The following is a 26,356-nucleotide window of genomic DNA, read 5'->3' as shown; positions in this document are numbered from 1 at the left end:
TGCTGAAGACACTAGCCTTCTGCAAATTGCATTTAAGATGCCAAGTGTAGAAGACCTTGGCCTCAGGACCTGGCTGGAAAACATTGGCCCCGCTAGAATGTACCCAAAGTTCTCTTCAATATAAGCAAAGAATTGGTTGAGAATGGCTCTTACATAGAGAGATCCTGGGGAGGTTTGATGCCTATGACAAGTGATTATTGGTCCTTTGTTAAGAAGGAGGGAGAAAATTGTAAGGATAGGTAATTGCATTACTGAGATCTATGAACTAACCTAGAATAATTCTCTGCATGAATCGGCTTAGTTTTTTTCCAAATGAGAAAGCAGCTCCACTCCCCAGACCCCCTCACATGTCCTTGAAACATGCCAACAGTCTGGGCATCTGCTGTCTTGATGGGGATTGTTTCTCTTGAATCTTCTGCATCTAATTTAAAACAACAAAATATAGGCCATTTTTATTGTGTTCTGCGTTTGCATCCTGATTTCCTACCTTTCTGTTCTCCTAGTTCTGTATTTTCTCAAGGAAGTAATCAACCACATTCTCCTGTAAGCTGTGATGATTAAGCTAGAAGCTACTTACTCTAGCTGTGCTGATTCCTACCAGGTTTTTTGCACCACCAGTTTTCTTGCTCATGGGCACTATGTTTTCAGTGGTTTGACTTTTGAACTTTGTGTTGATTTTGTACCTGTAAGAGACTTTTTCTGTCTTCATAATTTATTTATTATCCCTTACTATTTCTCTTCATTCCTGCTCATTTTAATCTCCTAACAGTAAAAGTATATAATGATGTACATGGGAGGAAGGAACTCATTGGCTGAGCAGATAACCAGTCAGCTTCAAAGAAAAGAACAGCCCTAAAACCTTCTCGGCTGTTAAGGACACTGTCTATCTAAACATAACGTAGAGTAAACAGAATTGTTTGTTACAAATAGTTTAGGTTAATATGTGGAACTAATTCACACACACACGCACATGCATACATGTGTGTGTCATAGGTCATTTATATCATACATTGTTAGTGTCATGTATTATATTTTTGAAGTTATATGAACTTTAATAATTGAATCACTAGGACTACAGTGGTGTCTGTCATGCTGTGTGTTAAAGCATGCTTAGCCTCTCTATAAGAGAGAGCCCCAGAGACCTGAGGACGTTTATCTATGTAGAACCACAGGGCGTCTGAATGTATGGATTTGTGATACTCTCGAAAATAATCCTGTACTTAGTGAAGGGTACAAGGGACTTCCATGTACGTTTTTGCGACTTCATATGAATCTACAATTATTTCAAAATAAAAAGTGTAAAGAAGAACTCTGTCAAAAGAAATCTGCTGATAAACATGAAACGGTAACTTCATCAGAAACATGCTGATTAGGCTTCTTGTGGTTGCCACCTTGTTGGTTGCTTAACTTGATGCAAAATCCACCTCATGCCAAGTATAACAACTAACGTATCTGTTACATAGTTTACTGAAACAGGTAACATTGATATTTGGGACATAGACAAAACAAGATGAATCATAGCATTTTGATATTCTTAGCTTATCTAAAACAATAATTTATTAAGGGCTAGCTGAAGCTATGGAAAGAGAGGTGTACTTGACAGTAAATGCCTCACCTGCCACCTCTGCCTCCACTTCCTGCAGGGCTCTCTAAAGAAGGACTCCGTGAAGAATTTGGAAGAGCAAGTGCCCCACTTCTACGTATTCATCTCTTTCCACTGATGTGCGGTGCTCCCTCTGTAATAAATCAAGTGTCAGTGGACCCAACGATGGGTGAGTTACTGAGCTTTTATTCTTTTCCAGTAGGATATTCTGTCCATCATGACATCTATATCATGCTGTCTTGATGACCAGTTTTATGAACCTTGATTGATAGTATGGCAATTTCTCCCATCTTTTTTTTTAATTCTACAGTTTTGGTTTTTTTTTTTGTTTTTTTTTACTATTCTTGGACCTTTGCCTTTTGTATAAAGGTAATAATTAGTTGTCAGTGTACTCAGAAAACCTGGTGGAAATTGCGAGGAGAAATGCATTGAGTGTATAGATTAATTTGAGAATTGAAATGCTTACTATAGTGAATGGTAGCATTCATGAACATAGAATAAATTTCCATTTAGCTCTACAAATTGCTGTGTTTCTTGCTCATGTTGATGGGTCAAGGGAATCAATAAATTATTATCTGTCTTTCTCACTGAAGTACTTGAGGAATTTAAGACAGATCAAGGGAGAAAAGGTGAAGGTCAAAACTTGAGCTTCTAATTAAATGGCATGTGGCAGACAGGCTTTAGATGAGTGTCATGTTACAGCAGACATTCCATTAATTACCCCTAAAGTGTTCTAAGGTCTCCATGGACCTCTGAGGCCCACATAAGGCTCCAGAGGAGAGAGTTCTAGGTATTCAGGGACGTGGGCTCTCGGGAGACGTCAGAGGCATTCTGAGACTGGTGGGGCTACCAAGTAAAGGGGATGGTGTGCCGTGAGGGTGAATTTTCTTCTGGTCCCTTGGTGAATAACAACAGGGAACATTTATAGGGGATTTAACTGTGTATCAACCACCATCAGTGCATTTTATACCTATTGTATAAACCAATCATTAATTAATTGTATCAGTTGTATCCTTCGTACCCAGGACACACTTATGATGTGAGGAATATTATTATTCACATTGTAGAAATGATGAAACACTAAATAACTTGCAGAACAACAATCAGTTTCTGGAGGTGCAGCTATCCAAACTCAGAGCTCTGTTCCCATAGCCTGCATTTTTTCCCAATGGCCCTCAGAGTGTGGGAAGGGTGGCCTGAGAAACGCAGCATCTAATTTAGTGGGGCTGTGTGTTTGGTGGAGGCCAAGGGGGAATAGCAGGGTGAAAGGCCCCTGAGTTCCCTTTACCCCCACTAGGCTGACATGAGGTCTACACTGTTCCTGGACATTCCTGCTGACTGTAAACCAGATTGCTCAAGGGAACAGACACCACCTGGGCATGAAGAGACATGCTCCCCATGGCTGCATTTTTTATCATGTAAATTGCCCAGAAGAGCCTTCTTTTCCATATACCTCCCTGGGCATCTTGCAATGGGGAAAATACTTCTGACATTGTTGCTTCCTTCTCCCAAATTTTCTTCTCTCTTGTGCTGGAAAGGTACATATCCTTAAGTAATTCAGTAGTCTGGCAAGTATTAAAACTCTTTGAGAAAGGTGCTTGAATATGCATTCCTCTGCAACTCGCTCTTTTTTCTCTCCAGATTCCATATGTGAGAATCCTATTCTGTGTTCTTTATTTTCTCTCCTGTATGGTATTCTAAGGTAGGCATATACATAGATTATCAGCTGTCAGGTTATTTACGTGTTTATTTTGATCATATAAAGAGGGGTGCTATAAGCTTTCGTGTACAAAATGACCCCAAAAATCTCTTCCACAACAAATGTGTCCATTGTCAATTCTTTTATTTTGTTCCCGTTAGGCCTAGAATCTGAGAGTGTGGAGGGCTGGGGAAAGTGTGTTAAGACAATGGAGGGAGCCTGTGGGTGAATGCTAACTATGATAGCAGACAGACGTCATGCCTGCCCTGTACATGTATTCACGGACACATCCCAGGAAGTTTCTCTGGCGTGTTTATTTGAGGATGAACTGAGTAAAAGAGGGTATTCCTTATCTATTGCTGTATAATACTATTACCATTTACTTAGTGGCTTAAAACAACACAGTTTCCACAGAGGTTAGCCGGGTCGTCTCCAAGACTGCAGTCAAGGTGCTGGCCAGAGCAGATTTCTTGTCTGAAGACCCCAAATGGGGAAAGATTCAGTTCCGAGCTCACCGGGTTGTTGTGTCCAAGCTCACTTCCTTGTGGCTGTTGGACTGAGGGATTTGATTTCTTTGTGGCTGTTGGTCATAGGCTGCCCACAGCTACTTGCCAGTGTGGACCCCTCGACATAGTTGCTGGATTCATCAAAGTCTCCTCACAAGATGGAGGTCACAGCCTATGTGATGGTCATGGAAGTGATACGTCATCACACTTGCTGTATTCTCTTGGTTAAAGGCAAGGGGCAGGTTCCGCCTCCACTCACAGGGAGGGAACCACAAAGGTTGTGAACAATAGGAGGCGGGGATCATGGGAACCACCTAAGAGTCTATCTGCCACAGGGGTTGTATCAATTTCCAGCAATGTATAAAGCTTTGCCTTGTTCAACAGCTTCTCAAAATTTAGTATTGTCAGAATTTGCCAAACTGTTGGGTGGGCAATACCATCTTATTTTAATTTTTTAAAATAGCAATGCAGTGAAGCTTATTTTATATATTTATTTGCCTTTTTGGTAAATGACCAACTTCTGTCTTCCACTTAGTGTTCTATTTATTTGTGTGTCTTTCTCACTGATATTAGAAATTCTTTATATTTTCTGAGTATTCTTTATGGCATCTGGAATATTGCAGATACTTTCTGCCAGTCTGAAACTTGTGACTTTTTGTTTTCTGTAAGGAAGATATTTTTCCTTTCAATGTGGAAGAGTTAAATTATCCCCTCCTGTTGGGGTTTGGTTTCAGACAATATTCATGAGGAAATTCTCTTATTCTTTTTACTAAATGACTGAAATATTTGTGTTTCATGTTTAAGTCTTTAATCGCTCTGGGATGAATTTATTGTAAGGTGTAAGGTACAAATCCGTAGTGTTTCCATATGGATATCTGATTGGTCTAGCTACTTTTTAAATATCCGTATTTCTAAGCTGTCCTGCAGTGCCGCCTCTGTCGTGGATACCTGTGTCCATTTTTCTCTCTTCAGCTTCATTCGGTTGTTTGTCTCTACCTTGCCAAACAAAACTTCCTTAATTTATTTTTATTATAAATCTTAGTATCCAGTACTTAAGTTTCTTCATGTAATTACTGCACAAGAGTGTCTCTTGTCTTTTGGCAGGCCTTTGTTCTTTGATATAAGTTTTATGTCAGCTTATGAGGGTCCTCAGGAAATCCCATTGAGGTTTTGGCTGGAATCACACTGATAATTTGTGTAGAATTGACATTTTTTATGATTTTGGCTCTTTCTATTGATACTTGTCATATAAATCTCCATTTATTTGCTTTTCCTTTTCTCTCTTGTGAATAAGTTCACCTTTGAAATGGTGAGACCATGGTATCTGTTTCGCAGGGTAAGTTATAATAGAAGTGGGGGCTATACTTATTTATATTCTTCAGTCAGTTTGACCCCAAGTTCACAGTATTTCAAGTTGCTATTGAACATTTTATATATTTTAAATTAAATAGTACTTTATTTTACCAATTACTTAATTACCGAGTACCCTAATCCTATGAGTTAAATTATCTTTTCTCACCTCATTGCTATGTATGTTCCCTCTGTAAAAACCAACAAACTGAAAACATGTGGCTGTAAATACTAAGTATGTTTCTAGGGCCTTGATTCTTTTCTTGTGGGCTGTTTTGTCTCTGACTGCACCTACACCATGTTGTCTTGATGATTCTGGCTTTCCAAGCCTTTATTGGTAGCTAGGCACATCCTCCCAATGAATTATTTTCCTCTCCAGAGATTTTGTTAGTTTTCTCGTGCTCACTTTTTTTCTTTCAAATAAATATGAAAATCTAGTCGTCAGTGTCCTCAGTCAACCTGGTGGATATTTTAAGTGGAAAGGCATTGAATATATAGACCAAATTGAGATATGAGATGCTTCATATATGGAATCACCTTACCCATTAACATGGGCCTGATGCCCATTTAGTTTTGTACATTGACAAGTTGGAAGGACATCTTTAGGGTTTGAGGAGAACAATAAAAGACTTCCTCTCTTCCCAGTGGAGTCTCCTAAAAATTGAAACACATTAAGGGAAGAAAGTAGATGAAGTTCCAAATGTTTGAAAAAAAAATGTCTCATTGATAAAGAATGCATGGGATACAACATTTAGCTTTGGATCACAGCTGATTTTAAAGTCCCAGAACTTAAAAGTTCTGCTCAAACCTGAGGCCCTCATGATGCCTGCCAACCTTTGCAAAGTTGGAATGGGTTGGTACTTTGGTCTGGCCACCTTTGCTCCTGGATAGGTGCCCACTTTGCTCTATCAGCCTCATCTGTTCAAAGACCCTATACTGGGCGTATCACAAGGTGCCCGGTACAATGGGAATAGGTTGTGTGGAGTGGAGGAGACAGAGGGCAGTGAGAAGCACTTCAGTATGTGGGACACGTTAGCATCAACTCATTTAGCAACAATACCCTTAGTAACAATGCCTAGAACATGGCCCTTAGCAACAATGTACTTAAAAATCATGCCTTTACCAACAGCATCCTTAACCCCTAGCAACATTACCCTTAGTAGAAATGCCGTTTGTTACAACTCCCTTAGTAACCGTGGCCCTTAGCAACAACAGCCTTAACAACAATCACCTTAGCAACAAATAGCTTGACCTGAACACCCTTGTAAAAAAACTTGTCCTTAGCAACAATCCACTTAGCCACAGTGCTCTTAGCAACCAGGTCGTTAACAAAACTGGTCCTAGAGACAGCACTCATAGCAACAGTATTCTTAACAACAACGCTCTTAGCAACACTGTCCCTTAGCAACAATACCCTCAGCAACAATGTCATGCCCTCAGCATATCACGCTTAGTTAAAACTCCTCAGCGTCGACACCCTTGACAAATAAGGGCCTTAGTAAAATCTTTTATACCAACAATATTCTTAACAAATTCCAGTCCCCAAATTCTCTTAATAAAATTGTCCCTAGCAACAACACTCAGCCACAGTGTGCTTAGCAACAGTTACCTCACAACAGTGGTCATAGCAACAGTGCCATTAACAACAGTACCCTTAGCAAAACTTTCTTTGCAACAGCTCCCTTAACATTAACGCCTTTAAGAACAACATCCCTTTTAAAAGGCCCTTAACAACAACTCTATTAGCCATAACACGCTTGGTCACAATGCCATTAGCAACAACGTTAGCAACAATGGCATTTCTTTTAAAGCACAGCCCTGGCAACATATTCTCTTAGTTTTCTTCACTTTCTTTCCAGGATATTTTCTCTCAATATAGGATTCTGATTTGAGAGTTCCTTCCTTTCAGCACTTTAAAAATGCTTTTCCAGGGGCTGGCCTGGTGGCATAGCAGTTGAGTTTTCACATTCTGCTTTGGAGGCCTGGGGTTCGCCGGTTTGGATCCTGGGCGCAGACCTACTCACCGCTCATCAAGCCATGCTGAGGGGGCATCCCACACAGAAGAACTAGAAGGACCTACATCTAGGATATACAACTACGTGCTGGGACTTTGGGGAGAAAAAAGAAAAAGAGGAACATTGGCAACAGATGTTAGCTCAGGGCCAGTCTTCCTCAAAAAAAAAAAAAAATGCTTTTCCATCGTCTTTTGGCCTCCATACTTTCTGATGAGAAATCTGCCTTAACTTCAATCTTCGTTCCCCTATATGCAATATGTCGTTTTTCTCTGGCTGCTCTCAAGGTATTTTCTTTATCTTGACTGTTCAGCAAATTGACTATTATGTGTTTGGATGTGGTTTTCTTTGAGTGCATCCCGTTCATGAGTTGCTGAGATACTTGGATCTGTAACTTTATATTTGTCTCCAAATTTGGGAAGTTTTCAACCGTTACTTCTTCAGATATATTTTCTGCACCAATCTTTGTCTCCTCTCATTCTGAGATGGATGACATAGTTTTTAGATCTTTTGATGTTGTCCCATGGATTCTTCAGGCTCTGTTCATTTTTTTCAATATTCTTTCTTTGTTTTCAGGATGAATAATTTGTAATAATCTGTCGAGCTCACCAACTCTTTCCTCTATCATTTCATTCTCCTATTAAGCCCCTCCGGTGATTTTTTTAATTTGTGTTATAGTGTTTTTTAGTTCTAGAATTTTCGTCTAGAAATGGATAAATAGCTTGTATTTAATTTCTAAGAACAACTTTCATTCCATTTATTTCAAGAGTGTTTGCTCTCACACATCTTGGAGCAGGTTTATAACAGCTGCCTTAAAAGTTTTGTCTGATTGTTCCAATATTTGGGTCATCTTATGGTTGCCTTCTGTTGATTGCCTCATCCCATGATAAATATTTAGGTTTTCCTGGTTCCTTTTATGCCTAATGATTTTTGGATTGTATCCTGGACATTTTGAATACTATGTTATGAAACTCCAGGTCCTATTTAAATATTCTGGAAATTTTTGTTTTAAAAGTCAGTCATTCTGGCAAGATTTAGACCACAAGTCCTTACGAGGCTTCTGCAGGCTTTTGTTCCACTATTGGCTTAGTTTCCCAAGGCTTCACAATGATATTCTAGTTTGCCCCAGCTGTGTGCCTCCCAGATGCTAGTCTGGGACCTAGGCAGCATCTACACCACAGTTCAGTTCTGAAATCCTTTGCTCTACTTATTCTCATTGTTTTCATGCATGCACAGCTTAGAGATGAGCTTAGGACTTGATAAACACAGGCTCTTCACAAACACAATCTGTGTGTTCCTCCACACACGCTCTTGTTCACAGGGGTACCCTTTCCTGGTTGTCTGGGTAGAAAGCTCTGTGTCACACGCCTCTTGCAACTAGGCTTACCTTGGAGACATGCACTGAGATAAAAGCCTGTGGGGCTACCACAGATGGCCTCACAGCTCCCACTGTCTCTTTTTGGTGTAGGCTGAGGAAAATCAAGGAGAACTTTTCTTCACAGAGACCTCCTTGTTGCCACTCAAGAGTCTAAAAGGTTTCACCCCACAGGGGCTATCTCTGCTTCAACAGTAGAGAGATTTGGAGGCTCTGTCTCATTCCTGGCATTTGAGAGGCCAAAGGACTCTGCCCCATGAGGGCTGTGTCTACTATACTGTTTGGAGTGGTGGGGGGAGCTTCCGTATCTTGCCTCGTGCTAGGGTATCAAAAGGTTTGCTAGCCTTTGAAAGTCAAAACAATTCCATACTGTACAGAACCCCCACTCCTGGTACTCTGAACAGAGATAGTGGGGTTTTATTGGAGCTTCCCTTGTCTGTTTTCAGTTCTGGTTCAGGCTGTTCTAGAGGTCAAGCCCGGATATATAAAAGGAAGAAGAAGGAGGAGGTGGAGGAGGAGGTAGAGAAGAGGAGGAGGAGAAGAAAGGAAGGAAGGAAGGGAGGGTGAAAGGAGACAGGAAGGAGGGAACCAACTCAACACTAGATAATCCTTTTGGAGTCTACCTGCTCTTATGCAACTTTCACAGTCCTCTGATACTTATCTTATGTATTTTATCCAGAATTTTTTGTTGTAATCATTAAGAGAGAGAAGGTGGAGTGTGTTTACTCCGTCTTAACCAGATTGGAACTCTCCAACTGAGATATGTGGAGCTGTGCACTTTCAGTCTGTCCGTGTTGAAATGTTGGAACAAGTGATTGATATGACCAAAACACTTGGAAAAAACATCAAAGCAGTAATTCTAATTATACCATCTATTATTCCTTTTTAATAATGTTTAATGTTTTCATTTCAATAAAATTTAATTTTCACACATATAAATATATATATACATATACAGAGAGAGAGAAATAGTATGTAAAAAATGTATTAACAGGAGAATGCAGTGTTATTTAAAATCACAGTACACATGCTCAGCTCGTACTGTTGTAATTATAGAAAAATCAATTACCTCTTTGTCATTAAAGAGCATTTGATTTTTTTCATATATTTTATCTTTTACTCAGCTACTCAAAACAATATTAAGCTCTCTTCTAAAATGTACTTAGTAGAGGTTTATTTCTTTTCTTTTGTCTAACTAATAGCTTATTATACAATTGAGATCTTTGAATATCGGGAAAGATACATGTCAAAATTGCTTGTGAGGGCCGGCCTAGTGGCGCAGCTGTTAAGTGTGCACGCTCTGCTGCGGTGGCCTGGGGTTCGCAGGTTCGGATCCCGGGTGCGCGCTGACGCACCGATTGTCAAGCCATGCTGTGACGGCGTCCCATATAAAGTAGAGGAAGATGGGCACGGAGGTTAGCCCAGGGCCAGTCTTCCTCAGCAGAAAGAGGGGGATTGGCAATGGATGTTAGCTCAGGGCTGATCTTCCTCACACACGTACAAAAAATTGCTTGTTATTATTCTGTCATGTTAATATTCTTCTGCTATCTGAAATCAAAAGGTCTCTGGTCTTTATAGGTATTAATGGAACCTATTTGTCTGCATTATTACTTTGAAAAAACAAAAAATAAAATTTTTTTCATGGTGTTAACTTTTAAAGAAAGTTTAATTGGCTCTAATTTGTCTGTTGGAATTCAATGCAGTTATTTTATATGTAACATCTTTTAAAAGTCACTATTTTCATTGAGTGTGTGTGGGCCCAGATAACATTGCTATGATAGTCTTCTTTTGCACAGCGCTGAAAAGCTCTGATTATTATGTGGGAAAGGAGTGAGCCAGCACAGTCTTTCAGAAATTAACCAGGCTATACCCCCTCTGCTGGTGGGTGAATGGAGGAAGGCTGCGGCCCTGACTGATGCCTCTGCAATTTCTTAGAAAATATGGACACCCTAGAAAATTACTCTTTTTGACCATACTGCCAGGTGCCTGAAGTAGCTATATCTCTTTACTGAGCTACAACTTGGATCAGACAAAAATGGACCGTCCTTGATGATGTTCAGAAGCAAAGAAAGCTTTGAGGAGAAAGATATGGTTCTTAAGTCCTAAAGGGGCAAGCCCATACCCAGAGGAGATTCCTAGTGACAGAGCCCTGTGAGTATTCCTGTAGAAGTCTGTGTCCACCAGGCTTCCTTGTTTTTATTACAAGATATGAGTCGTTGGAGGAAACAAACTAAGATCGAAAAGGTAAGACCCAATCCTAGAGATACTGTTTGTGCCGTGGATACAGCTGTAACTGAAGCCTGTTCTTGAGCATTCTGTTATGTGAGCTAAAGCCAAGGTTGAAGTATGTCTTTGCCGTTTACATCCAGAAGAGTCCTGGCCATGTTTACTGAATGTACCTATTCTCTGAAAATTCAGGGACATTTATATGGTGACCTGTTGTTTAATTTTTCAATAATATACATGTCAGTTACAAGAAAAGGAAACAAACACTAATAGCTTTCTTTCTCCTAAAAGTTATCCAGAATTTAAAGAAATGAAGAAACTAAACAGAATAAGTACATTGAGTTTATATCTAGTCTGGTCTATATTACCGTCTAGTCAACTATTAGACTAGCAAATATAGTCTCCAGAATGGAAAAATATAATTGTTTTTTTGGGCCAATTTATTTGGAGAAAATTATGAAAACATGCAGGCCATCAATAACACTGATAACTTATTAAATGGACAGTCTGCTGCCAGGTGTTACTATGTTATATTATTATTATTATTATACATTATTGTTATATATGTCATATTATTATATATGTTTATTTCATATGTTTATTTTATAATTCCCTATCTTGTTTTATCCATTGTGTTTTATCCATGAACAGGCAATTATTGTCTTACTGTGTACTTTGCTACATTTTACCTGTAAACCTACTATCCAACATCTTGCACACAAAAGTTGACTTTTCTCCCACTTCTTTCCCTACATCTCAGAATAATCTCGTAGAGACCATAGGTCAGATAGTCTTAGTGCTAAAAGGATTACAAGAACAATTGTTTTATTCCGCGCTCATCTTTGTGAATACAAAACCCTAAATCTCTGAAGTGTTTTGTGTCTATTTCTAACACTATGTTCCTGAGTTATTATTATTTCATTATTAGTTCTGAAATTAAAAACTTGACAAGGTATTGAATAGCTATTGCAGAATACTCCGTGAAGAACTACCATTAAAATAGCACTTATTTTAGTTGTATTTCATCACCTTATTTTGCAGGTCAGTGCACCGTTTCTTATTTCTTTTGAAATGATTGCACTTAACCAGTTCAAGAAGAATAACTATTATCAAGTTAATTGCAGTCCATATATTCATCTTTTGGTGAACTTAGGTTGAGAATTTAGCACTGAATTTCAAAAGATTCAGTTTTTATCTTTTAAAAATATATTTTATGTAATAAAGAATTTTATTATCCTTGATTAAGTCTTATAAGTCTGAAGCTTTCAAGACAGGAAAGAGACAGGGATTTCTGAGTTAAAAAGAACATAAGGATTGAGAAAGGAAATACTAATGTTGTTTTTAACTTTGAGGAAGCCAGTGAGTTAAGACCGTGAATGTGAAGACTGATAGTGAATGTAATGAGAGATTAGCATAGGCCAGAGACCTGTACTAAGTGCTGTATGTAGTATAGGATGCTTCAAGACCATCCCCATAAGGCAGTTTGCAAGTTTTGGGAAACAGGCAAAAGGCTAATTTATTTTTTCGATTCCCAAGTTCATAAGAACAACGAGCTTTCCAAGAGACTACAGTCAACTACGTCTGGCTCTAAGAGAAAAAGTGCTCTAAACGTTACTTAGTTTGTTCTTTCTGTAAACCCTTCAGGAAGGCAAGACTGAATTAGAGAATTGTGGTGAGTTCTTTTCGGAATGTGTGTGTTGCCTGTAATGTCCTTATCTAAGAAGTCACCCCACAGTGGTGGGCCCTGCCTGCCATGTTTGTATCATGTATTCATGCCCAACACCTGAGCTGATTAGTTTAGAGGGAGACAAGTGACCAAGCTGGGCCAGCCACATTTCTTCTCCAGAACTTGGGAATTGGAATTGACGGATACTCGTCTGTCCTCACAGGACGCTTTTTTTTTTTTTTCCAGCTTTACTGCCGTATAATAGACAAATAAAATTGTAAGATATTTAAAGTGTACAACATGATGATTTGACGTACATATACATTGTGAAAGGATTCCTCCCCCGCTATCCAGTTAATTAACACATCCATCACCTCACGTATTTTTTGGGGGGGGTTGAAAACATTTCATTTCTACTCTCTTAACAAATTTCAATTATACAATACAGTGTTATCAACTATAGTTATCATGGTATACATTAGAGCCTCAGACCTTATCATCTTATAACTGAAAGTTTGTACCCTTTTACCAACCTCTCCCTATTTCCCCTACCCCCCAGCCCCTGGCAACCACAATTGTACTCTCTGTTTCTATGAGTTCAACTGTTTTTTTTCTTTTGAGATTCCTTATAAGTGATACCATGTGGTATTTGTCTTTGTCTGGCTTATTTCACGTAGCGTAATGTCCTCCAGGTTTATCCATGTTGTCACAAATGACAGGATTTCCTTATTTTTTAAGGCTGAAAATATTCCATTGTGTGTATATATACCACATTTTCTTTATCTTTTCATCATCTATGGACACTTAGGTTTTTTTCCATACCCTGACTGTTGTGAGAAATGCTGCAGTGAACATGGGAGTACAGATATGTCTTTGGGATAATTGTTTTACTTCCTTTGCATGTGTACCCAGCAGTGAGATTGCTGGATCATATGGTGGCTCTGTTTTTAATTTTTGCGGAAGTCCCATACTGTTTTGCATGGTCGTTGTGCCGGTTTACATTCCCACCAACAGTGCACAAGGGTTCCTCTTCTCCACATCCTCACCAGCACTTGTCATCTCTTGTCTTTTTAATAATAGACATCCTAACAGGTGTCAGGTGATACCTCTTTGTGGTTTTGATATCCATTTCCCTGATGATTAAGTGATGTTGAGCACCTTTTCATGTACCTGTTGGCCATTTGAGTGTCTTCTTTGGAAAATATCTATTCAGGTCTTTTGCCCATGTTTTAATTGGGCTGTTTGTTTTGTTGCTATTGAGTTGTATGCATTCCATGTACATTTGGGGTATTGACCCCTTAGTGGATATGTGGTTTACAGCATATTGTCTCCCATTCCATAGATTGCCTTTTCATTTTGTTGATGGTTTTCTTTGCTGTGCAGAAGCACTTTAGGTTGATGTAGTCACACTTGTTTATCTTTCCTTTTGTTGTCTTTGCTTTTGGTTTCGAATCCAAAAAAATCATTGCCAAGACCAGTGTCAAGGAGCTTACCCCTTATGTTTACTTCTAGGAGTTTTACAGTTTCAAGTCTCATGTTCAGATCTTCAATCCATCTAAGGTTGATTTTTGTGTGTAGCGTGAGATAGGGGTCCAGTCTCATTCTTTTGCATGTGGCTGTTCAGTTTTCCCAACACTGTGTATTGAAGAGACTATCCTTTTCCCATTGCATATTTTTGACTCATTTGTCAAAAGTTACTTGACCATATATTCATGGGTATATTTCTGGGCTATCTATTCTGTTAGATTCATCCATGTGTCTGTTTTTATGCCAATACAATACTCTTTTCATTACTATAGCTTTATAACATAGTTTGAATCAGAAAGTGTGATGACTCCAGCCTCGTTCTTCTTTCTCAAGATGGCTCTGGCTGGTTGGGGTCTTTTGCAGTTCCGTACAAATTTTAGGATTCTTTGTTCTATTTCTGTGAAAAATGGCCTTGGAATTTTGATAGGGATTGCATTGAATCTGTAGATCACTTTGGGTAATATGGACGTGTTAACAATATTATTTCTTCCAATCCATGAACAGGAGTTATCTTTCCATTTATTTGTGTCGTCTTCAATTTCTTTCATTGACATCCTATAGTTTTCAGTATACAAATATTTCACCTCCTTGGCTAAATTTATTCCTACGTATTTTATTCTTTTGATCTTATTGTAAGTGAGATTGTATACTCAATTTCTCTTTCTGATAGTTTGTTGTTGATTTATTAAAATGCAACTAATTTTTGTATGTTGGTTTTGTATCCTGCCACTTTCCTGAATTTGTTAATTAGTTTTAATAGTGTTTTGGTGGAGTCTTTAGGGTTTTCTATATGTAATATCATGCCGTCTGCAAATAGGGACAGTTTTACTCCTTCCTTTCTGATTTGGATGGCCTTTCTTCCTTCCTTCCTTCCTCCCACCCTCCCTCCCTTCCTTTTGCCTATTTGTATTGGCTAGGACTTCCAGTACCACGTTGAGTAAAAGTGGTGTGAGTGGACATCCTTGCCTTGTTCTTGATCTTAGAGGAAAGGGTTTAAGCTTTTCACCATTAAGTACGATGTTAGTTGTGGGCTTGTCATATATGGCTTTATTGTGTTGAAGTACGTTCCTCTATACCCAGTTTTTTGAGAGTTTTATCATGAAAGGATGTTGAATTTTGGCAAATACTTTCTCTGCATCTATTGAGATGATCATATGATTTTTATCCTTAATTTTCTTAATGTGATTTATCACATTGATTTGTAGACATTGAACCATCCTTGCATCTCTAGAGTAAATCCCACTTGATCATGGTGTATAATCCTTTTAATGTACTGTTGAATTCAGTTTCCTGATATTTTTTGAGGTTTTTTTGGATCTATGTTTATCAGAGACGTTGGCCTACAATTTTCTTTTCTTGTAGTGTCCTTATCTGACTTTGGTGTCACACTGATGCTGGCCTCATAAAATGAGTTTGAAAGCGTTCCCTCCTCTTCTTTTTTTTTGGAAGAGTTTGAGGATTGGCATTAATTCTTCTTAAGTGTTTGGTAGATTTCACCAGTGAAGCCATCTGATCCTGGACTTTTTGTTATTGGGAGGTTTTTGATTAATGATTCAATCTCCTTACTAGTAATTGGTGTGTTCAGATTTTCTGTTTCTTCACGACTCAGTCTTGTTGTTTGTTTTTGGAATTTGTCCATTTCTTCTATGTTGTGCAATTTGTTGGTGTATAATTGTTCATAATAGTCTCTTGTAGTTCTTTGTATTTCTGTGATGTCAGTTGTAATGTCTCCTCCTCTGTCATTTATAGTTTTATTTATCTGTGTCCTCTTTCTCTTTTTCTTGGTTAGTCTAGCTAAAGGTTTGTCTCTGTTGTTTGTCTTCTCGGAAAACTCTTACATTGATCTTTTCTATTGTCTTTTTAGTCTCTATTCCATTTATTTCTAATCTGATCTTTGTTTTCCTTTCTTCTACTAATTTTTGGCCTTAATGGTTCTTCTTTTTCTAGTTTCTTAATGTGTAAAGTTAGGTCATTCTGTTGAGATCTTTCTTTCTTAATGTAGGTGTTTATTGCTACAAACATCCCTCTTAGAACTTCTTTTGCTGCATCCCATAAGTTTTAGTATGTTGTGTTTCCATTTTCATTTGCCTCAAGATAAACTTTGACTTCTCTTTTGATTTCTTCTTTGACCCATTGTTTGTTCAGGAGCATATTGTTTAACTCCACATATTTGTGAATTTTCCAGTTTTATTCTTGTAATTGATTTCTAATTTCATACCAATCTTATCACAGAAGCCTTTGGCTGGTTCTTTTTAAGAACCCCAACAGCTTGAGATTCCTCACCTAATATTTTCTTCATGATATTAATAAAATATAAATGCATTAGATTCATTAGCTAATTGTTAGAGTCATTAGATTATCATTCATTTATTTTATTGTCAGTAAATATTTACTAAAGAGCTGTCATATGCCAGAAATTGGGCCAGTTGTTGAGAATTCAAAGATGAAGACAGAGCTCTTGGCCTAGTGTATTTCTCATTTTAGTGATGAGTGTATTAATTCAATTTCTGTTAACAGTGTTTGATTCCCTTCCCCCCAGTATCCTGGCTGGATGCTGGTGATTGTGTTCTTTTATAGTGAAACTACACTGGATCCCTGTTATAACATTAGTTATTGAGCATGAACAATGAATTGACTACTGACAATTCTGTAGAGCAGAATTTACTACTAGCAAAATTGGAGTCCACTAAAGGGAGATCAGTTACTAGAATGTCAAAAGGACTAACCAATCAAGATTCCTCATAATAAGGTGATACAAAGCCTTATATTATGAAAATTATATTATGTTGAGTCTATAATATGACTCTTTATTGTTCTTAACACTGCTTAAAAACATAGTACAAGAAAGTGTAATGATTTTGGCGCTTTTACTTTTCTAGCTTCTCATTGTAGTTTCCTGATTGGCTCCAACTACCCTTCTGACCCCTTTAAACTTTGGGTAATCCACTTAGATTCTCTCTCCCCTCCCTGTCCTTCATAATTGCACAACTACTGTAATCTACATGCCCATTCCCTACCTCACCCACTGAGTTACTAACTATTTTATCTCCCTGTTTTACTTTTCATAGCAATTACCCTTATCTGAAATGATCTTGTTTGTGCATTTAACTTATTTCCTGTCTCCCACACTAGAGTGTAAGCTCCATTAGAGCAGGGTCCTTGTCTGTCTTGTTCACTGCTGTATCTCCAGCACATAATAGGTGCTCAAAAACTATTGTTTGAGTGAGTGAGTGGAGGAATGAATGAGTCAAGAAAGATTTGCTCTGAGGGATACAGACAGAAAACAGGTCATGACTGCAGGATACTAACTATCCAACTGAGGAGACAAGAGGTCTACACATGAAAGGGTGTGATGTGCAGAACAACTGATAGGTGACTACAGTGGGTGATCAGGGGAGAGAGCTGTTGCTGGGGATGGGCCCAATCAGGAACAGCTGCAGAGAGTACATATAACTTGCAGACTTCTCCCACGAAGCTTCCTGAAAGCTGAGATCTATACATGAGTGATTATCTCTGCTTGAGAGACCAGGCAGGTCTGTACAGAAGAAATGTCTTCCATGGCCCTGCCCTCCCAGCCTCTCTAAGAACACTCCAGTTCCCCATAAGTAACTCTTTCCCAGGGACTTTTACATTTGCTGCCTCATTGATCTGGCATGTTCTTCCTCTAGAGACAAGTTGACTCCTTATGTTCCAAATCTCACCCTAGATCACATTCTCTGAGAATATACATCATCTGAAAATTGCTGTCTGTGCTTTTAAAATCTTTATAACTAGAATGGAAGCTCCGTGGAGCACTGAATTATTGTGTCTTGTGCTTTGAATTATTCCCAACACCTAGCACAGTGCTGGGAACTGCGTTAAGTTTTTAATAAATGAATGAATAAATGACTTTGAAGAATGGACTTGGGGGAAAGTGGTGCAGGCAGGAGGAGACTGATGGAAGAAAGATGAGGACATACAAGGAGATGAGAGGGCAGAAGTCAAAGCTTAGAGATAAGAAACAGCTTGGGTAGCCTAGAGTAGGAGCAGCAAGAATGGGAAGGGTGGAGGATAAAGCTGATTACCTGGGAAGGATTGTTCTTAGGTGAATCTCACTATCCTATGGTCTCTTTGGGGGATTGGTTCTCACCCATGTCCAGATGGTAACAGTTGTGTGTGGCATGTTTATGGAACCAGCTCCACATTGGGACTGGGAGCTTCTCCATATGTGCAAACCACAAAGTTAGACCTGGCAAACCTCGTTGGAATCCTATTTCAGCTTTATTTCTGCCTAGTGACAAAGACGCAGAAGGGATGTTAACACGGCTCCAATGCCCTATGGTAATCAGTGGGTCTAGTTTATGTAATTAGGCATAAGTAGTTGCTAACTGCTCCTTTTCTCTAGTATTTGTTTTACAGTTATCCTAATGTCATTTCTTTCCTAATGATGTTAAAAATGTTTAGTACGCTTCAATTGTATTGCAGGTATGAAGATGTTGCCATGGCATCCCCTCTTGTCTGCAGTTGGCAGATCTCACTAATAGTGATTGCTCTCTCTACAGGGCTGAACAGTCATGAACTGAACAGGAATGTTTGGAGGATAGTTGTGATGCTGCGTAAAGGGCGGTACAGCGCTTGAGGTTCCACTTCCACTCAGTATTCAAGATGGTCAGCTTCAGTTGAGATTTTGGGGGGTGATTTCAATGGGCTCTTGTGGTAGATCAGCCATGCCATTGTTTGACAGTAATTTGAGCACATGTCAGGGCATTATTGCTGTTCGTTATCACATTCTGCAGCTGTGTGCATGGAAACTGCTTTGCAGGTCCTCCTGTATCTTTTCTGTTGCAATGTAGTTTCTAATTCTGCATGGCCAGGGACTGTTTCTTTTGTTATTATTGTGTTTTTTTAAATGACTGCAAACACCTCCCCGAAGAGATATTCTTGAACGGCCACCAAGGTGGGTAAGTTTCATTATCCTCATTTTACAAATGGAGATACCGGAGCTCTGTAGAGATGCATTTGCTCATCCAGGGTTTCCAAGCTGGCTCTTCATAGCAATATATTGTCTTCATAGAGCCATAGACTATCCACTGGAAGGCACTGCAGTTGTCAGTGGACATAACTCTCTTCCAGTATGAATTCCTTTTTCATATCCTTTGGTTCTTTATTAAATATATTACTTCTAATATGATGTCAACATTAGCATATATTAAAGAGGAAACAAAGAAAAACAAAAAAATATTTGGTAACAGAAAATGGCTTTGTTCCTTGGGTTGAAACACTAAGTTCTTAACTATAAGTTGTCTATATACATAAACTCTGTGAATCACCCAAACGAAGCCCTTCTGTGTAGATGCAAAAATGACAAGTATAATTCCAGTGGGCAAATGCAGTGAGAATCCCCATAACGTGCATTAATAAAAGTTTCCTGAAATTTACTTTAAGGAATTTTGATCTAATTTTAGATATACTTTATTTTTCAGACTATTTGAGGTACATGAATGATGCTCTTCATTTAAATAATACTAATCTACTTTTTCTGATTATAGCATAATCCATGCATATTATAGGTAATTTAGAAATTCAAGATAGAAAGAACTTTCTATGCATCTGTGTATTTTGTACACTCAATAAATGGTGGTTGTTTCATATATCATTAAATATACTTCGAGATATTTTTAATGGCGCCGTGGCATTTCAGTGTAGTGGTGTATGGACTTGTAGGCTGTTTACACTTTTTCACGGTTATAAGCATGAATGTGTAAAAGATTCATGCTTTTTGTGACTTCAAGATTCTTTCCTCAGTGATAAATCACCAAGTGGAAATTCTTAATGAAGTATGCGCACATTTTAAAGATTTTGATAATATTGTCAAATTGGCTTCCTGGAAATTGCCTCTAAAAGGGTAAAGTGGACACTATCTCAAGCCATCTCTAACACTAGATGTTAACTTTTGTTTATTTTTCTACATATTAATTCATTTTATGGAAAATAGTATCCCTGTTTCATTTTACTTTATATTTTTTGGATTATTAATTTGGCTGAAATTTTTATGTTATATGTGCTGTCTGTATGTCTTCTTTCTATGATACGTTTTGGTACTAAAAATTGCATTCATTCCTGTTATTTTGTGGCAGCTTATCCCCAGCAATAAAAGTATGCATTGCTGCATACTGGCATCATAGCGGCTGTGCTTTGGATTTCATCCCGGCCTTGGAGAGTTGACAAAGTAGTGATCAGAAAGGCTTTGCTAAACCCAGTGTGATGTTTCAGCATTATCTGTGGTGTAGTCACAGCAATATCATAGGCTCTACAGTACCAAATTTGGCAAATGTACAGATATCTTTTTGTGTGTTGGTGAATAAGTATCAGTAGTGGATCAATAGTAGCAGAATCTGTCAGAGGACCCTCAGATGCAATTACAAGATATTTATTGTACCGCTTTAAGGAGATTTTTCTGGCAAGCTAGAATACATTCTATATGCCTATTTAAGAATATAATATGAGTGAACATGTAACTCATTTCAGTAGACCACTGAACAGTGGGAGCTATAGAACATCAAATGGAAGATAAAGTTAGTCTCTTGATATTGCCATTAATATGAGTACTTTGCATTATGCAACAATATATTTGCTTGCAAAGTTCATGAAATAAGCAATGAAAATGTAAAGATATTATAGAATCCCTTGGACTGTATTGCTCAACTTACAGGCCAATGTTAATTTTATCCATATTAATTAAAGAAATCAGTTTTTTATTATGTTACAAAATTATTACAAAATGTGAGAAAGCAATGCTAAAAATTACAAATCAAGAAGCAAAATCACGTGTATTCCAAATGGAATTGCAAACTAACTCTTAAATTACTTAATGTTAAACCTCTAAAATGTGGTTTTGTCTAGTGGATTAAAATTTTACCAGTTATTTCCAATAGCAAGTAAAAGTATTAAAATGCACTTAATATCAATTTTCAACTCTTAGAAATGGGAAAAAATTATGATCCAGGAAAAACTGAGACAGTATTAACTTAAGCTTTCTTTTAAATAAGTACAAAATATTTTCCCCATTCATATAATTGTTAATTAGGCTGCTTTTAAAGAAATCTATATTTGACTTGATGAAAATGGATTTGGAGCATCTTATACGATATGGAATAAAGCAGTTAAATGTAAACGCTTATTTCAAGAGATAATTTTTGATGAATACTTTTCTAGTCTGCTGTGGTCACAGAGGACCTATTAACATGGTTGGGGCTGTGACAGAATTAGAGGAATACAATTGGTACGGCATGCGGAGCCTCCTGGATTCTTTCTCAGTTCCTGCTTCATCCTGTAGGGATCACACTTAGCCTCTGCCCAGTGCAGTCTCCCGTTGAACAGTCTTCCATGTGATTTTGTTCCAGAAGTTCTCGCCCTGGCAGAGATGTCTAAGACAGGGAAGTTCAATTCAGATTTCCCTTTGCCTGCCTTCTTCCCCCTCCACTACGGCCGGCCCACTTACCCTCACCAAGGTGGGGCAGGTCCAGGCTGCTCACTGCCCAACCACACAGCCCGTGAAGGTAATCATGAGAAATTAAAATTGGTCACATCTTTCAGATAAAAGCCGTGTCAATCATTATTTGACTATTTTGTAAAGTTGAAGTGCAGTTTTAAAGGGATAGAAAGGTGACAGTGGTGATTTTAAAGAGTTTGAAATGGCCAAAATGTAAAATAGGGTCTTGCTAGGTCAGCTCAACTTGGTTGAGTACATTCCTCTCCTGTTCTCAAATTTTAGAGAGAACTGAAGTCTAAAATGTATCCTTCTTCTAGTTATAATCCAAATATGTGAAAGTGAAAAGGAATTAAAGTGAGTAAACAAATTCTTGTTTTCTTGCTTTCTTGTGTTCAAGTTGAAGTTCAGGTACAGAATTTACCCTGCCCTCTTATTTGAGAGCTAATGGCAGTCCCTGACTTGTGGATGGCATTATGGCGCACTTTTGGCAGGGGCAGCCTGGGCTGCCTAGAATGATTTTGGACTTTTTCATCTTGGAAGTTGGGTTAATTCAGAGACGTGTCTCTCAAGAGCCTCCTTTTTAAGGAGTCCAAAGTTAATAGGACAAATGAAGTCGTAACTGCTCTGGCTCCGCAGCCATTAAATGCAGAAATTTATCCAATTGCCTGCACCTAGAAGAACTAAACCAGGCAACATTTTGTTCCCCCAACCCATTATGAGGTGTTGCTAAAGGTTATTTCAGGAAGTCGGTGGATCTTAGTGCCGGAGGGAGATGGAGAGACTCTTCTTGGTTTTAGCATTGGCAGGATTCCCATCTGTATTATATATCAGCCTCCACCTCAGACAACTCGCCCAGCAAGAGGTTCCTTTGACACTGTAAATTGACTCCATTAGGATGAGCTCTCTTTCAGAGAGTGGCAGTTAAGCTGTCACTGACTGTCTTCTTGCATAGTTTAAAAACAGACTATGGTGGCAGCTCTAACTTCTTTCCAGTTCAAACCTCTGAACTTCCATTTCCCCCTTTTTGCTCCATCTTTCTGGCACGTTAGTACTGAACTGGACACCAGCTCTAAGTAATGGCACAGTTAATGTTCCGAGTCCTCGAGGGCAGGCGTTTGCGCTCTTGTGCCTCAGTGCTCTTTGAATGCTGTTTTACTGTGGAGTTGCTTAAGCCATTTCACTCATAATCCTGAGTCAACTTGGTGTTGTGTTCTGAGTCCTGAGTCGTGTGGTGGAACATGACTGGATGCTTCCCTGAAACTTAGAGGACTGTACAACCAGAGAGTACATTTTGTTGTATGTAAGACAAAGAGTTAAATTAAATTGCAGACTTACAGACTTGTATTTCTTTTGCTGAAGAGCTAGATTGGGTGTGAGACCCAAGATCTGTCTGTGCTGGCTCAGACACTCCTCAGCCACGCGAGGATTAGATACTCAGAATCACCAGTTCAATCTGATAAATTGTATTTACATATAATAGTGGTCAATTCAGTTGATGAAATCTTTCTCTCAAACTTGTTGGGTTAAGCTTTTACACTGATGGGATTTTTAAAATTTTAAATACCTATTGTTTAAAATAACACTATCCACAGATTACCATTAGTTTATTTATGGAAAAATAATAAGTTTATCAAACAAAAATAATCTTCAGTTTTGCTTTTTTTTAAATCTCTAGATGTAATTTTTTCTTAATTTTCTCATTTTAATATTTCAAATTTCTGTAGTGTTACTGGAACCATTTTTCAGAGATGAAAGTATCTTTGATATTTACAGTAATTATGTTAAATTTAGGTTTATTAACTATTAATACACTAAGAAAAATGCTATTCCTCTGTTGATAAGAAAAATGAGAGCCTATTAACACCGATTATTTTTATTACTCCAGTTCATTAGTTTTCTTGGATAATCAGATCAATATTCAACATATAAAATTACTATTTTTCGTAGGAATGATCCATTGTTTTCTAATTAGTGTCTCGAGGCTCTCCAGGCTGCACACCAAACTAGTTACCATCTTTAAAATAATTCTTTCTGATTTGCAAACTTTTGCACAACAAGCATATAAATATGTAAGACCTTAAATATTATTTTGATAGGGGCAGACAAAGCTCACCTTATCACATAGATAGCCTGCATTTTTCCTGGCACAATGCCGTGTGAAATATACACGATACTGCAATATATACTATAGCTGTAAAAGCCCAAGTGACGCTTCAGTAGAAGTAAATAAATCTTGGCATATTGAATAATTTAAAAGAGTAATACCTGTGAAAAACATTATTTAAATGTGTTTCTTATGATTTTAAAAATTCTTTTAATAATAGATTAACATGTATCTTCACTATTTGTGAAACAAGGACATGCATTCAGTTTGTCCTTCAGCATTCACAGACAAATCCTATGGAATTATTATGTGTTATAAACCCATAGTTGATAAATAAATGAACTAATCAATATCCTCTTGAAAATAAACCTCTTTTTATTTCCATGAAGCCTCGTGATAATTAGGAACCTGAGTGGCAGAGGAGAGTGGCAGATGCTGACAGGGAAGATGCAGGTTATAGAGGAAATTCACCCAATCCAAGGGCATGCAGACCTGGCTGACGCGACTCTTTGGGCTTCAGATTTACTGTTCAGTCCTGATAGGATCCTTGAGCAGTCACGGTATGTAGGAGATGGAAACTGGTCTACATTCAGCATCGCTATGTGCAGGACATAGTGTTTATTAAAGAAAGTAATAGGAATGGGAGAATGTTAAAACATATAGATTGATAATTTAAAGTAATTGAGGCAGTAAGCCTATAGGCATTTTTGTGACCTTTCTTCTTATGTATTTTCATACAGAAAAAAATATTTCAAACAGAAAAAATTACATATAGAATTGTTTGCCACGACACTATTGCATATATCGGTAACATTTTATCATATTAAATTTTAAAGAGAAAAACGAATTGTTACTCCTTATGTTTAGAATCCTCAATTTGCAGTTTATGTAGCTGTCACAATTTGTGATTTTTTTTAGTTTTTAAGGGATTACTTTCTTTGGTACTACTTCTTTGGTAATTTGAATTTGTGGCACAGTAGAACTAGTATTTTGAAGTTAAATTGCTTTTTACTTCATATTTTATAAACAGCTAGCTTTTGCAATTGTTTTTTCCAAAGCTGTAAGGATATTTGTATTTGACCCATAAAATAAAGGCCTTGGATTTAACGATTTGGAAGTTTCTTTATTTCATTTAAATTTGATTATCTTTTCTATTTTACTTTAACAGATTGTTCCCATGGCATTACTTGAAAGTGTTAAAACCTTTCTTATTATATTGGTATAGTTTAGACATAAGGTAGATTAGAGAACATTTATTCATTTATTTGTGAATATTTATAATAATGAGCATTTATTAAACATATACATAACAGACATTATACAAGGTACTGGGAATACACCCTGTCCACATGTTGCTTATAACCCACCTGGAAAAACAATATCAACATATGTGCTGGCTGTCACAGTGAACAAGATACTACTCTCAAATTTAACATAATTTGTTATATTTCAGTATTTTAAAATAACCAAAATGTTGTGCTAGAAGCAGGGCCCCTGCATATGTACTGTGATTTCATGTGCACAGTAAGGCTTGGACTCCCTCACCCTCGCCCACCTTTTCTTCTGTGTATTAAGGTTACAACTTCTATCAGTAGTGGGATTTCTTTCCAGCTATTGACTAAGTATATTGATTCACCTCTCCACTCCCACTACTTCACAGAATCCTACTTTACTAGCAACAACTGAGAGCAAAGGGCACACAGTCACAGAAACACTGCAGGGTGGAGAGGCTGGAATAGCATACAGGACATTCACAAGCGGTTATGGAAGAAAAATGGCAGGTGAGTTAATTTTGCTTTAAAAACCACAGCTCAGAGCCCCCTCACGAAACGGCTGCAGTGTGTAAGGAGGCATCTTTCACAGTGATGAAAAAGCACTGAGCTCAGAGTGGGCCGTATCTGAAAGAACAACTTTCTTTCCAGTATCCCTTCATTTATTCATTGAGAATAGTAGCACAGGCCAATGAAATTTTTCATTTCTGTTGGCAGGGTCTCTGAGAGCAAGTTGCAAGATTTTCAGACCTTCACTGAATCTTCTACTGACATTTAGCTTAATCTTGACAAGCATATCGGAGTACTGCAATGTGTTAATGATCAAGGAATATGTTAAATAATGACATGTCTACTGCAGGAAATTATGGGATAATGCAAACAGCGTGCACTGGATCAACCATTATCTATGCCTAGTACTTAGTACTATGACTAAAAGTGACTGCTTTTGGCATCAAAAATTGAAGCATTCCTCTGGCTCAACTTGTTCTTTGCACATCTTCCTTTACTGTGACAAGCACTGAGAGTTAAGTTGCTGTCTTCAATACAGTCTGTTGATTATTAATTTCAGATACAACATATGCTTAAGATGGCTCCCTGAAGTTGTTCTGCCTGGCATCTGGGACTTGCTCAATATGCCAGTTTGTGAGCATGATTCGATGTTTAATATTTATTCAATGTTTAATTTTATCAAATATTTTTGCAGCGTCCCCTCTGTTTAGTAGTCTAGTCACTACATCTATACATATTAGATGTCAATGACAGTCTACTTTTCTTTTCTCTCCAAAACTGTTTTACATTATCCCAAACAAATAACATCTTCTTGTGGATCTTCCTCATATGTAAAAATGGAGATTTTAAAAATTGGCAAATAAAACTTCTACCTTCAGAATTCTTCCTTTCTTTCAAACCCAATTAAAAAGTTATGAATTTCTATAAAAATGTCAACCATTGCATTGATGTCTTCCATTCATTTCTTGTAAGAAGCTATTGTCAAAATCATGTACAAGTGGCTTTTTGGCCATTCTTTGGAAACATGTCTGGTCAG

At 37.8% G+C, this 26,356-nt stretch overlaps 1 long non-coding RNA gene across 4 annotated transcripts; it reads left to right on the top strand.

Moving 5' to 3' along the window:
- Positions 1-1,665: 1,665 nt before the first annotated feature.
- On the top strand, positions 1,666-26,213 carry LOC131401923 (uncharacterized). 4 transcript variants are annotated; one of them, XR_009218136.1, is made up of 5 exons: positions 1,666-1,772; positions 10,528-10,696; positions 21,347-21,502; positions 23,929-24,099; positions 25,528-26,213. It is a non-coding gene; the product is annotated as an uncharacterized LOC131401923 (long non-coding RNA). The 4 variants fall into 4 exon arrangements; XR_009218134.1 differs by lacking the exon at positions 21,347-21,502 and adding an exon at positions 25,200-25,320 and having other exon boundaries at positions 10,528-10,789; XR_009218133.1 differs by lacking the exon at positions 21,347-21,502 and having other exon boundaries at positions 1,668-1,772; positions 10,528-10,789.
- The last annotated feature ends 143 nt before the right edge of the window (positions 26,214-26,356 follow it).

This window comes from Diceros bicornis (genome assembly GCF_020826845.1).
Source record: "Diceros bicornis minor isolate mBicDic1 chromosome 22 unlocalized genomic scaffold, mDicBic1.mat.cur SUPER_22_unloc_1, whole genome shotgun sequence".
Taxonomy (NCBI): Eukaryota; Metazoa; Chordata; class Mammalia; order Perissodactyla; family Rhinocerotidae; genus Diceros; species Diceros bicornis.
The sequence above is the reverse complement of the archived record's forward strand: the minus strand, read 5'-3'. Positions and strand labels throughout refer to the sequence as shown.